The sequence below is a fragment of the Callorhinchus milii genome, unplaced genomic scaffold (genome assembly GCF_018977255.1).
Source record: "Callorhinchus milii isolate IMCB2004 unplaced genomic scaffold, IMCB_Cmil_1.0 Scaffold12, whole genome shotgun sequence".
Classification (NCBI taxonomy): Eukaryota; Metazoa; Chordata; class Chondrichthyes; order Chimaeriformes; family Callorhinchidae; genus Callorhinchus; species Callorhinchus milii.
This window is the reverse complement of record NW_024704753.1, coordinates 10185111-10198297: the sequence shown is the minus strand read 5'-3', so window position 1 is coordinate 10198297 and position 13187 is coordinate 10185111. Positions and strand designations below refer to the sequence as shown.

At 49.4% G+C, this 13187-nt stretch overlaps 1 protein-coding gene across 3 annotated transcripts in view; it reads right to left on the bottom strand.

Annotated features, from left to right (window-relative positions):
• Nucleotides 1–8914, bottom strand: part of spdl1 (spindle apparatus coiled-coil protein 1) — a 51911-nt gene extending 42997 nt beyond the window's left edge. For 2 of the 3 annotated variants that reach the window (XM_042339433.1, XM_042339435.1), the window contains exon 1: nucleotides 8799–8914. The gene's annotated coding sequence lies outside the window, so the exon portion shown is untranslated. Of the gene's footprint in view, nucleotides 1–8616; nucleotides 8757–8798 lie in introns of those variants that run through there. The other variant, XM_042339434.1, reaches the window with a different exon arrangement.
• Between the last annotated feature and the right edge of the window lie 4273 nt (nucleotides 8915–13187).

Here is a 13187-nt window from a genome sequence, read left to right as displayed (position 1 = left end):
GGGTGGAGGCAGAATTGGGTGTCATCCACATACATGTGGAAATTTACAACAACAACTTAGATTTATATATAGCACCCTCCACGCCGGACACCAGAGCCAAGCCAGGGAGATGGGGAGGAAGATGACCAAAGGCACAGTCGAAAAGATCTTCAGCAGGGACCTGAAATTAGGAAGAGAGGAGGCGAGGTGAAGGGAGTGAGGAAGCGAATTCCAAAGCCTCGGGGCATAGTGGCTGAAGGCACAGCCACCGAGGGTGGAGCGGAGGACTCGGGGGATGAGGAGGAGGCCAGACCTGGAGGAACGAAGGCAAGGGGTACTGTTTTGAGGAGAGAGGTCACAGAAGTAGGGGGGTGCAGAGGAGTGGAGGGATTTGAATACAAGGGCGAGGATCTTGAAGTCGATCCTTTCTGGGATAGATACCTGAGGAGGGCGTTAGAATAGTCCAGCCGAGAGTTGACAAAGGCATGGACTAGTGTTCCAGCAGCTTTCGGAGAGAGGTATTGGCGGAGACGGGCGATGCGTCAGAGGTGGAAGAAAGCGGTGTTGGTGAGAGACCGGATGTGGGGGAGGAAGGATAATTGGTGGTCGAACCTGATGCCTAGGTTGCGTACGAGGTCGGAGAGTTTTAGCAGGAGGTTGGGTACGTGGAGGAGGTGAGAGCCATGAGATTTTAGACATTGACGAGAGCCAAAGAGTATGGCTTCCATCTTGTAACATTCAGCTGAAGGAAATTTGCACTCATCCAGCCCTTGAGATCTGACAGGCAGCTGATAGAACATCAGGGGACTGGGGGTTGTAAAGAGAGGTGAAAAACAGACCCCACAGGTAACCGGGTGAGAGCGGGAGGAGAAGCCGTTTGTGCAGATGTACTGCTGGCAGTTTGTGAGGTAGGACTCGAACCAGGTGAATGCAGTCCCACTGAGGTGGATGACGGAGGAAAGGCGGTGGAGGAGGATGGTGTGATTGACTGCGTCGAACGCTACGGAGAAGTCCAGGAGGACAAGGAGGCAGAGGGAGCCCTGGTCACAGATAGAGAGTATGTCGTTTGTGAGTTTCACAAGCACAGTCTCTGTACTGTGGGCGGAAACCGGATTGGAGGGGTTCGAAGAAGGAGAGGGAGGAGAGGCGCACGCGAAGTTGATTGGCAACAACATGTTCTAGGACTTTTGCGAGGAAGAGCAGGTTAGAAATTGGGCAGTAGTGGCTGGGGTTGAGGGATCTAGGGAAGGTTTTTTTGAGGAGGGGGTGATGACAGCAGTTTTGAGGGTGGCAGGGACTGATCCGGAGGCGAGGGACTGGTTGATGACGTCAGCCAGTAGTGGGCAGAGGAGGGGGAGCTGGACGACCAGCAAGTTGGTGGAGAGGGGGGTCGAGGCAGCAGGTGGTGGGTTTCATGGAGGTGATGGTGGGCAAGAGGGAGGGAGAGATGGGGAGGAAGGAATGTAGGATGGGGGTGGTGGTAGGAGCAGATGATGAGGAGGGTGAGGGGGACAGAGAGGGCATGGTGGTGGGTGACAAGAGGCAGGTGGATGAGGCTGCCTGGCGGATGTTGTGAATTTTAGATGGAAAGAAGTCCATGAATTCTTCACATTTGACATGAAGATTGAGGAGGCCTGAGGGGGACCATGGAGGAGGTAGTGGGTGGTGGGAAAAAGGATTTTGGGGTTGTGTTTAGCCTCCAAAATGATGGAGTAGAAGGACGTTTTTGCGCGTGTCAAAGAACGGCAGTAGCTGTGTTGATGCTCGAGCCACAGTTGGCGGTGGACTGTCAGGCCAGTTTTCCCACCATCTGCGCTCGAGCAGCCGGGTTTGGGTTTTTATGCAGAGGAGATGGTTGTTGTACCAGGGGGATCGGGTGGGTTTGGAGATGGTCCTAGGGCACGAGGGAGTTGAAGCTGGAGGAGAGGTGATAAATGGAGCAGCTCGATGGCTGCTTCAGGATCTCTGTGGGTGGAAGGCCAGAGGGATAGGATGTTTGATGATGTGAGGGCCTTTGTGAGGGTCTCAGGAGGTAGCCTTTTCCAAGGGTGGTAGAGGATGGTTGAGGGCTTGGTGGAGGAGAGAGGAATATGAGAGGAGAAGGAGATGAGGAAGTGGTCCAAGATGGCCTTGTCCACTCTGCTGAGGTCAGAAATGTCAAGGCTGTGGGTGATAAAGAGGTCAAGGGCATGACCACGGTTGTGGGTAGATGAATTTATATGGAGGGTGAGGTTTACGGAGGAAAGGAGGGCAGTGAAGTTGGCAGAGGCAGTGTAAGGGGAGTTCAAGTGGAGGTTGAAATCGCTCATTATGAGCAGGCGCTCAGAGCAGAGGGACAGGGAAGAGAGGAGAGTAGAGATATCTGTGTGGAAGGAGCTGGGGGCTTAGGGGGAATGGTAGACAAGGAGGATTTTCAATGGGAGAGAGGGGTGGAAGAGGGTGAGGTGCTCGAAGGAGGGGAAGCAGCCAGGAGTAGGGGGGTAAGATCAAGGGAGGCTTTGGAAATAAAGGCCACCCCGCCGCCGCGTTGCTTTGGACAGAAGGTGTAGCCTGAAGAGGAAGCTTCCACTAGGGGAACGGGGTCATTAGGGGAGAGCCAGGTTTCGGTGAGCCCAAGAATGTCAAGGTGCTCATACAGGATGAGGTTGGGGATGGTGAGGGCTTTATTTAAGAGGGAACAGATGTTTTGGAGGGAAATGCAGGTGGGTTTGCTGGAGGGAGGGGAGGGAGGAGAGAGTGATGCGGAGAGGATTTTCGGGTGTACAGGAGAGATGGTTGTGGAGAGTGGTGTGAGTGGAGAGTTGGGGAGGATCCATATGAGGGAGGGGGAAGTTGGGTTTGGCTTAAGGAGGCCGTTTGAGCGGAGGGAGTGAGTGATGGGACACATGGGGTTGCTGCTCTGGGACAGCCAATGCCGGGAGTCACGATGGGCCTGCCGGAGGATACCCAGGCCGGAGCAGTGGGAAGTGGTGATGGGGTCGAGGAGAGAGAGAAGGTGGGTGGGCGGAGGGAGAGAAGGATAGAGTGGGGAATAGCGGATAGAGAGGGGTTGGGAGGAGAGACATTTAGAGTGAAGTGGGAGGCTCGGGTTTACCCACGTCTGTGGATGATGTCACCAAGGGGGAGCATGTAGAGGGTGAAGAGGAGGGGTCCAAAGACAGAGCCCTGATGGACACCGCATAAGGCGGTGCAGGGGCTGGAGGAGAAGCCATTTGCTGTGACGAAGTGGAGGCGGTATGAAAAGTAAGACCTGAACCAGTCAAGGACAGAACCTTGAAGGCTGAGGTGGGAGGAGGCCATGGAGGAGGATTGAATGGTCCACGGTGTCAAAGGCAGGGGAGAGGTCGAGGAGGACGAGGATCAAGTCCTGGATGAGAGCTAACTTTCTACAGTTGAACGTCAACAAGACCGAGGCTCTCCTGATTGGCTCCAGTCAGTGCCTCCACACTCTGGCATTGGCAGGATCACCATCCAAGGATGCACACTCCACCTCACTTAGCCGGTCCGCAACCAAGGCATCTTGTTTGGCCCTCAACTACCCTTTCTACCCCACATCCATACCATGGCCCGTTCTGCCTTCTCCCACTTCCGCAACATCGCCCAGCTCCATTACTGCCTCACCCCTCATCCATGCTTCATCATATCTAGGCTCAACTACATCAACTCCCTGCTTCTTGGCCTTCCCAACTCTTGCCTCCACAAGCTGAGATCATCCAGAACTTTGCAACTCATCTCCGCTCCCACACCAGGCTCCATGACCTCATCACCCCCACCCTAGCCCGGTTCCACTGCTCCCCACCCCCAGAGAATAGAGTTCAAAATCCTCATCCTCTCCTTGCCCCCTCCTACCTCTGTGACTCTGCTAAACACAAATCAACCTGTCCGCTCCCTTCACTCAGCAGGCTCCAGCCTGCTCCACGTCCCTGTCCGGTGCACCCCACCATCGGCGGTTGGGAGTTCAGCCTTTCTGCCCCCCCCTTTGGAACTCCATCCCACATTCCCTTTGCCTCACTGCCTCCTTTACGGGACATCTCAAGACCCTTCTCTTCAGCCACCTCCCTGATCCAAGCCCCTCCCTTCCACCTCCCGCTTGGGTCCAAATCCCTTACTGTCCAGTGCCTTGGGATGCCCTCCCGACGTGAAAGTTGCTATTTAATGTAATTTTGTATTGTATTTTTGTACATTAAAACTTATTTTCCACTTTTTTTAAAAGAAACACCATCAATTGTCAGACTCCATGTATTCTTCACTTGTAGAATACCAAAATTATTTCGCTATCTAATTTTTTAAAAATAAAATCATTAATTTAATCATATTACCAGTCGGTTTTACACAGGATAAGGCTTTTGTTAGTGGACAATCTAGAAACAAAAAGTAATAAAAGTACAGCATTCCAATTTCTTCTAATGCTAGACCATCTCGTAAGAACATAGGAATTTGCTAGGCGAAAGAAGACCAAGGTCTATCTCGTTCACCATCCACCATCCTGGCAGTGCCTTAACATGTCATGCACCAAACTATACTGTATCCCAGGAAATTATTTTCTAGCAGAAATCTATCTAATTTGTTCTCGACACAAACAACACTTTCTACTTCCACCGTCTCCCTAGGGAGCCTGTTCCACAAGCTCACTGAAGTAGTGTCTCAACAGATTTGTTCTGAATTTAACCCCCCTTCAATCGCAGGCAATGTCGTCTGGTTCTACTATTCAGTATAAGATAAACCGGCTTATTATGGTCTACATTTTCGAGTCCCTTCAGAATTATAAAGACGGTAATTATATCACCCCTCAACCTTCTCTTCTCCAGCGTGAATCTAAGCCCAGTTTACCTAATTGCTCCTTGTAGTCCAGTCCCTCTATCCTTTAAGTCATTTTGGTTGCCTTCCTCTGTATCCTTTCAATTGCTACAATATCCTTTATATATTGTAGTGACCAGAACACGCACAGTATTCCAAATGATGTCGCACCAGTGAATTATAAAATGGCAGGATTACCCCACTATTTCGGCTCAATATTGCCCTTTTAATACAGCCCAGCATCTAGTTTAACCTACTCACTGCAACCATACAGTTGCATATGATCTGTATCATTTTCTTCTATTTAAATAATAGTCCCTTCCTGGATATGTTGTCCCCCTGCGCAGCTTTGTATTCTGTTAGGAGTCTGTCCTTCATATATTTGATATTTTCCATAACCCCCAAATATTGCACGAGGACAAATTTCCTCTCCCTTTCTTAAACCAAGATCTAACTCGCACATCCTTATTAGCATATTCATTTAAAATTATTTTTGACATTTGAGTGCAAAGCTCTTTAGGACCCATGCATGGTCATATGAAATATAATACAATCATTCAATCAGATTCACCAGCACACCAGAGGAGCTGGACATGATTAAAATTAAACTGAATGTATTTTTCAGACCAGTGGCTCTCAACCTTTTTGAGCTCAGCACCCCTTGATGCCTGTTATGACCCACTAAATATCTTTAGTGTAAAAAATCTGTCTTACTAAATATTTCTTACCTACAATATACACATTAACACAATAAGAGCTAAATGCAGCAAATACTAAAATATAGTACTTATGTGTTTGTTGTATAAATCTGAGGTTCCACTTAATGAAAAACCTGACTTCTCTTTGAGTTTGATATAATCGTAGCCAATGCAATCTGAAGGTCACGCTCAACATAGTCTATTCCTTTTATTTTTCAGTTGACTCGAGGCTGAAAATCTCATTTCACACAAGTATGTACTGTAGTACTGACTGGCAAAATAACAGTATGGCTCGCAAGAGCAAGAATTCACCTGCAGCATTGCAGTGAATGGCTAATCACCGGCACCTGCTCCAGTTTAAATAACATGATAGAGCTTTGACCACAAGACTTGCAAGTTCTAAATTCAATTTTCTACAACAATCATGTTCGTATTAATTCAGTGACGGGCCCTTATAATTAGGAGCCAGCCAAGACCAAGTAGCCTGTACAAGGGCCAGTTGTTGGGGAATGTAGAGAATTTAGGAACTGCGATTCCTGCAGTAGAAGCTCATACACACCGTTAACATGCAGTGCTGACATGTAACCATCCCTCATCTTCAGTCACAACAGATTTCCAGCTTGGACCACCAAACTCATTCAGGCTATGACTTGCCAGGTTAATAACAATAATCCTTATTATTATTATTGTTAAAAGAGCTGACTGGGAAGAATCCCTGCCCCCAGTGACTGGTCTGCCAATCCAAGTCCCATCAATGAGCCAGGCTGGCTAGGATCAGCAGTGCCCTTGAGTGCTCAGGAACCAGTCAAGAGACCACCTCAGATGGTGGACTTGATTCCAACGTGCTTTGGACTTGATTGCCAAACGTGCTAGTTCAGTTGTAAGGAGACCCTGTTTATGTCCCCACAAGAGGATCTGCCCACTATCCAGGAAAAACTGGCAAGGCAACACAACCAGTATGATCTATTTAGCTTGCTGTGCTGGTCACCATCATCTCCAGAAGCGTGATGAGATATGACACCAGGAAGCAGTAAGTCCACACAGGGCAATCCCGTTACAATGCAGCATCTCGGATCCAAAATATTTGACACTGTTATAACAGGTCTAAGGTCTACAGAAAACCAGGGCCGCCAGTCCCGCTTCAATCATCAGGTTGCCATTGCCATTCACGTATACTGCATGGGAAGCATCACTACATCACTTTCTTTGGCCAGTCAGCCTAACGTCAGTGGGAAAACTTCTAGAGACAATAATGCAGAACAAAATAAATTCATAGAAAAATATGGGTTAATAAAGGACAGCCAAAGTGGATTTCTTAAAGGCAAATTGTGTCTAACAAACCTGATAAGAGTATTTTGATGGAAGTAACGGAGAGAGTGGATGAAGGTCCTGCAGTTGATGCAGTTTATATGGAATTTTCAAAAGGCATTTGATAAAGTGTCACATAAGAGAAACAAAATAGAAGCCCACGGTATTAAAGGGACAGTGGCAGCGGATACAGAACTGTCTGGGAGACAGAAAGCAGAAAGTGGTGGTGAACAGTTGCTTTTCTGACTGGAGTGTGCAGATGATTCTAAGCTAGGAAAAGTAGTAAAAAGTGAGAAGGATAGTAGCAAGTTTGCAGAGCTATGGGGAGAGATCGGGATTGATTTGGATAGCTCTTTTCAAAGGCCGGATAGACACGATGGGCCAAATGGCCTCCTTCATAGAATTGTAGAATTATAGAGCACAGAAGGAGGCCATTCAGCCCATCTTGTCTGTGCCGGCTCTTTGAAAAGAGCTACCCAAATCAATCCCACTCTCCCATTCTCTCCCCGTAGCCGTGCAAACTTGTCTTCCCAAAATAGTTATCTACTCTCTTAAAAGTTGTTATCGGCTTCCACCACCCTTTCAGGCAATGCATTCCAGATCCGAACAACTTGCTGTATGAAAAAATTTCTCCTCGTCTCCTGTCTGTTTCTTTTCACAACTATTTCAAATTGGTGCCCTCGGATTACTGACCCACCCGCCACCCTTCTGTGCTGTATAATTCTACAATTCTATGTAAAGTATGTGGACATCATCAGCAATCTGTCAATCCAGAAGGCAGCCATGTTTTAGCATGAGAGGTCATCAAGTCAGTAGTGGGTGTACAGTGCTTGCAGAACACAGTAGAACCACACAATAAGCAAACCAGAATGCTTTTCAACGATCACAAAGGTCTGACAGCAATAGCATTTAGTTTAGAGAGTCATAACATCGGGAACCTTTAGAAACACTGCTTGTACCAATATTTTCCATCACTAGCTTCTTTCTATTCATCAAATTCACTTATAGAGGACCATCAAAGTCCAGATGTAGAAAGATGACTGAATTAACAAACGGAGAGGCAACTAAAGTATTGACAATCTACTCGTTTTAATTCTACTCTCATCAGTCACACTCTCAATATCTCCTATAAAACACCACCAGTGTCTCCATGCCATACAATACGGTTTAAATGTAATACATTTAATTTTATAGCACTTCTCTGCAATAATTGATTAGAAATTAAGTAAATGTTACCCTATAAGCAAAAAGGGACAGCTACATTTATGTAAATAGATTAATGAAATCAAAGAATTAACATCCATTAGTTGTATTCCCATTATATTACTTTATAACAATCTTAAGTGCAGCTCAAACAAGCTTCACCCATTTAGTGAATCACTGGTTTTTGTGCTCGGGAATACAAAAGTAATAACCAATTCTTCCATTTGATATAGCGACTTAGCATGTGGTTAAAAAGTCTCAAAAGGTTTTACCTCTAAAGTATAACCCTTCACAGGAATTACTGTAAAGTGCGTTTGTGAAGGAATGCAGCACAAGTCACATGAAGCTGCTTTGCGCGGAGAGTTTTATGAGACGTTTCCAAGTCGGATTTTGCTGCTCCTTATTATTTCACAAATCGTACATTTGCTATAGCGCCTTTCACGTTGGGAGAACGTCTTAAAGCGCTTCTCAGCAAACACTGCACCCGGAGTCTCTCCCTGACTGCGCTGCTGTCACCCCCGCCCGAGCGGCGGGGCGGCCTGGACAGGGAGTGCAGTCGGGAGCGGGTGAACCGGATCCTCCTGATGGGAGGATTCACAAATGCCGTTATTTCACGGCTCCTTTTTTTCACCTGAGCCGCGTCTTACTCTCTGTCCGCAGTGCACCGCAGCGCCGCCTCGCTCTTGCAGCCCCTCACGGACAGGGCTCTCCCAGCTGCCGCCCCCGGGGGCCGAGCTCCACACCCCACAACGGCCTGAGCCGGGCCCGGGCCCGGGCCGCTTCAGCCCCAGTGTTCCTCCACTTTCCCTTTACCTGCAGGCGGCGGGTACAGGCTGCGGTCTGGGCGCTCGGGCTCCGTGTGCTGCGGCTCCGGCTCTCTCACCCTCACTATTCCTATGGCGGAGCTCCTCTCTCTCTCTCTGACTGGCCCTGTGGCGGAGCTCCTCTCTCTCTGACTGGCCCTGTGGCGGAGCTCCTCTCTCTCTGACTGGCCCTGTGGCGGAGCTCCTCTCTCTGACTGGCCCTGTGGCGGAGCTCCTCTCTGACTGGCCCTGTGCGGAGCTCCTCTCTCTGACTGGCCCTGTGGCGGAGCTCCTCTCTCTGACTGGCCCTGTGGCGGAGCTCCTCTCTCTCGGACTGGCCCTGTGGCGGAGCTCCTCTCTGACTGGCCCTGTGGCGGAGCTCCTCTCTCTGACTGGCCCTGTGGCGGAGCTCCTCTCTCTGACTGGCCCTGTGGCGGAGCTCCTCTCTGACTGGCCCTGTGGCGGAGCTCCTCTCTCTGACTGGCCCTGTGGCGGAGCTCCTCTCTCTGACTGGCCTAAAGAAAAGCTGCTGATGACAAGCACTGGCTCACATGCACATGTGTGTTTGCACCCATGTGTGTTCGCGCGTGCGTGTGTGTTGCCTCCCACTACCTCACTCCTCCGTGCATTTGTTGAAATCACATCTGTGTTTCGCTGTAGGAGTGAAGGGGCTGTGTGCGTGTGTGTGATTAATCCCCGCGGCTGCTCTCGGAGAAGTCCTCACTCTGTACTGCCTCCCAGTGTTCAGACACGGATCTGGGTTCAGTCTGTGAGTGCTAACTAAACTGCCCTTTACAACCTACTTTCAAACAAATACAATTCTTGGAGCTAAGAGGTGGATGGACCAACCACACGTGTCCACAGTGTGTTGTCGTGGCTTCAGACTGACTGAGGACAGAAGAGACTGCGTGTGAGTGGGACAGCTTCACTGCAACTCTCCAGGGAGCTGAGCACTGGGGCCCAAAGAAAAAGCCTTCACCCCCTTGTGATCAGGAGGAGTGAGGAGCCGTCTCATCTGATCCGGGGAGTCCTCAGAGGATACCAGGCACGGCTGAGCTGCTGGATGTTAATGTGTGATTGTCTCTTGCCTTTATTCACTAAATTCATCATTTTCTGTGTGAGAGAGGCGTCTTCAGTTTAGAACTGAAAAAAATCCTGCTGATCTAGACTCACTGTGTCTCTAACCTGCTCTGTCACTAACCTGGGAGTGTGGACGGACAGAGTAGATGGAGCTTTACTTTGTCTCTAACCCATGCTATTGCTGAGCTGGGAATGTGGACAGTGGTATTGGATGCCCAGAATGGGGAATGCTCCATGTCACTCATGAGCACATTATATACATGTGATAAGAGTTGTTCCTGGAGCTGGTGACTGCAGGCAATTTACAAAGCTGCAAATGTTCTCCCCTCAGTGACCAGCACTGTGGGTAATGGCAGCATGATGCGTCTGAGGTTTGCACATTGTCTTCTGTAAGTAAATCCTGATGTTTGTCTCTCGTGTGTCTGTTGTTTGTGCCATGTTGGTGTGTCTGGGTTTGAAGAAAATCAGCTGTTACCTGTCACTGAGGATAGTATAACATCTCAACTGGTATCTAATCTACTGAACTATGTGTGGCTCCACTGGGGTCAGGCCAAGATTTGGTTTGGAACTGAGGCTGGGATTCCACATCAAATTTAGGTGTTAAAGGCAGGTGTTTGTTTCCTATATCTCCCAGTGCCAGTCACTACGGACCAATGTAAGGCAGACCCATGGGTCCTACTCATAGGTGTCAACCAGGCTCAGCTGACAGCACTCATCCACGGGACAGGAGGCTGTGGGTTCAAAATCCATGTACGGACTTTGAACTCATATAGTTTAAGCTGATGCTCTATTGCATTGCTGTAGGGAGCAGCACATTAGAGATGCCATCCTTCGGATATCAAGTTAAATCGAGCCTGTTCAGGTGGACATTAAAGATCTCATGGCACTATTGGAAAAGAGAAGGAAGTTTCTTCCAGTGCTGGCCAAAGATCCTCCAAATAAAATTGGTCATTGACTTCTGTTTGTGGGACATTGCTGTGCTGTGCTGTGAAAAGCACTATATCAAATGCAAGGATTATTATTATATTATTGTTTACATGCTCCCCCTCGGTGATACAACAACAACAAGATTCCATTTATAGAGCGCCTTTCACGTCGGGAGGACGTCCCAAGGCGCTGTACAGTTGTGTCAGGACCCGAGCAGGGGGGAAATGGTCAGGGTGAGGGGAGGGAAGGGAGGGAGTGAGGAGGGGGTAGAGAGTCGAGAGGGGAGCTGAAGGCTCGGTCAAAGAGAAAGGTCTTGAGACCGGCCTTGAAGGAGGAAAGGGAGGAAGCGGCGAAGGCACTGGGGGATGGAGTTCCAGAGCCTCGGGGCTGAGAGGCTGAAGGCCCGGCCACCGATGGTAGGGCGGTTGGGGCGGGGGATGTGGAGCAGACCGGAGCCAGAGGAACGGAGGGTACGGGCAGGTAGGTAGGGGGATAGTAGGTCGGAGAGGTAGGAGGGAGCGAGGCCGTGAATGGCCTTATAGGTGAGGATAAGGATCTTGAATTCGAGACCTGGGGTCAACTTCCACATGTATTCGGATAATACCCAAATCTATTTCTCCTCCTACCGTGACCCCAGCTCCACTGATGTTCTGACAGTTTTTGTGAGATATCTTCAAACTTTGTAGAATCATAGAATCATAGAGCACAGGAGGCCACTTGGCCCATCATGTCTGTACCGGCTCTTTGAAAAGAGCTTTTCCAAATCAATCCCACTCTCCCTCCCTCCCTATAGCCTGCAAACTTGTCCTCCCCAAATAATTATCTACTGTTACCGAATCGGCTTCCACCACCCTTTCAGGCAATGCATTCCAGATCCAAACAACTTGCTGTGTGAAAACATTTCTCCTCACCTCCTCTGTTTCTTTTAACACTTAATTTAAATCGGTGCCCTTGGGTTACCAACCCACCCGCCAGTGGAAATAGTTTCTCCTTGTTCACTCTAGCGAATCCCCTCATAATTTCAAAAACTTCTATTAAGTCTCCTCTTAACCTTCTCTGCTCCAAGGAGAATAATCCCAGCTTCTCCTGATAACTGAAGTCCCTCATTCCCGGTACCATCCTGGTAAGTCTCCTTTGCACACTCTCCAATGCCTTGACATCCTTCCTAAAATGTGGGGTCCAGAAGTGAACACAGTCTCTCGCTGAGGCCTAACCAGTGTTTTATAAAGATTCATCATAACTTCCTGACTTTTGTATTCTATGGCCCTATATATAAAGCCAAGTATCCCGTTTGCTTTTTTAACAGCTTTGTGTACCTGTGCTGTCACCTTCAAAGATTTACTTATATGAACCCTCAGGTTTCTCTGTTCCTTCACCCCTTTAAGATTGTACCATCAGCGTATATCGTCTCTCCTCATTCTTCCTCCCAAAATGCATCATTTCACATTACTCCACATTAATCTTCATCTGCCCCCTGTCTGCCCATGTTACCAGTCTGTCTATGTCCATTTGCAGTCTATTACTGTCCTCCTCACTGTTTACTACTTTTCCTAACTTAGTATCATCTGCAAACTTGGAAATTGTACTCCCTGTACCCAAGTCCCGGTCATTTATAGATCAAAAACAGCAGTGGCCCCAATCCTGACCCTCGGGGACACCACTGCTCACTTCCCTCCGGTCAGAAAAACAACCGTTCACCACCACTCTCTGCTTTCTGTCTCCCGGACAGTTCTGTATCCGCTGCCACTGTCCCTTTAATACTGTGGGATTCTATTTTGCTCACAAGTCTCTTATGTGGCACTTTGTCAAACGCCTTTTGAAAATCCATATAAACGACATCAACTGCACCTTCATCCACTCTCTCCGTTACTTCATCAAAAAACTCTGTCAGGTTTGTTCGACATGATTTGCCTTTAACAAATCCGCTCAGTGTCAGCCCCGCCCCCGCCCCCCCGCTCAGTGTCAGCCCCGCCCTCCGCCCCCCGCTCAGTGTCCAGCCCCCCCCGCCCCCCGCCGCTCAGTGTCAGCCCCGCCCCCGCCCCCCCGCTCAGTGTCAGCCCCGCCCCCGCCCCCGCTCAGTGTCAGCCCCGCCCCCCCGCTCAGTGTCAGCCCCGCCCCCCCGCTCAGTGTCAGCCCCCCCCCCACCCCCCCGCTCGGTATCAGCCCCGCCCCGCTCAGTGTCAGCCCGCCCCCCCGCGGCCTCATCTCACGTGACCGAGTGCTGCATCAATGGAAGTGTCTGTTGTTGGCTCAGCCCCGCCCCCGCCAGGCGTTACGCCGTGGGGAGCTCTCGCGATGTTTGGTACCCGTTGGCGCGCGGTGACTGGCTGTTTGTACCAAACGGATGCATTTCGAACTGTATTGAAGGCGAGAGGGGGCAGCTCCGCCACAG